We start from the raw sequence: 1,096 nt of genomic DNA, 5'->3' as shown, positions 1-1,096 counted from the left end.
ATGTAGTGGCGTCAGTTATCAGACATGGGGGTGCAAAAGCAAAGCCAATCCTCCTCAGCCCAGGCCGGCCCAAGATCTTTAGGTTAGAAAAAAAAAAAAAAAAATAGGGTTTCCTACCCCCAAACCCTGAGAACTGTTCTCATTTGAACAGCTTCAACTTCCTCTCCCGAGAGCAAAAAGGGGGCTCTCTTCAATCGAACGCCATTTCGACAACCACCGTCAACCACCTAGCACACGACCATCGTTTTCCTCACGTAGCTTCTTCGCCGCCCTCCGCCAACAACCACCGTCTCCTGCCATCGCGAATCGCGACCTGAACTGCTTCCATGCCCAGAGTCGCAACGCCTACCTTCGACCATCGTACCAGTCCCTCTCCTCCATCAACGATGATGGCGACCTCACCTTTCCACCACCGAACGCCGCCGCCTAAACCCTTTGCTTCGTCACGGGTCGTGTTCGACTNAGGGACGACCTCTCCTCCCAGCCCAAGGTCGTTGCCGTCAACACCACCACTAATTGAAGCGGAGGTTACAGACCGAGATCGAATCANAGGGGCCCCAAATGTATTTCAAATTGTGAATATTGTTTGAGTGCAAATTGGGATTGTGTGGGTTTTCTGACCTTGTTGATTGAATCTCATTACTGATTTAAGGTAAAGGAAAACAATGGTTTGGGTAAACGAGGGAAGGGATGGTTTGAACCGATCGGGGAATGTTTTGAGCAGATGATTCAGAAAAAAACAAGTCAATTCGGGAAAGCAGTAATGCTATACCTTCTTTGCCAATTTCTGTGTATGCTGATGAATTGGGGTTGATGCAGGATCGGTTTGCAGGTTTGGGTCACACGATGAGAGCTCTGTTTGTTTTGTTTTTTTTTTTTTTTGAAGATGGTAAAACCAATTTTGATTGTTGGAATCTGGGCTTTGGTAATTTTTGGACTTATTTGAGAAGGATTGTATAATGGCAGTAGGAATAGAATGTATCTGGGTGGCTGTTATGCAATTTTAGAGATTGATGATTCAGGAAGAAAGGTTGGGTGAACATGGTGAATGTATAATCTGAGTTATGTTAGGGTCAAGTGACCAATGGTTACCCAG

The sequence above is a fragment of the Vigna radiata genome, unplaced genomic scaffold (assembly GCF_000741045.1).
Source record: "Vigna radiata var. radiata cultivar VC1973A unplaced genomic scaffold, Vradiata_ver6 scaffold_601, whole genome shotgun sequence".
In the NCBI taxonomy this organism is placed as follows: Eukaryota; Viridiplantae; Streptophyta; class Magnoliopsida; order Fabales; family Fabaceae; genus Vigna; species Vigna radiata.
The sequence above is the reverse complement of the archived record's forward strand: the minus strand, read 5'-3'. Positions refer to the sequence as shown.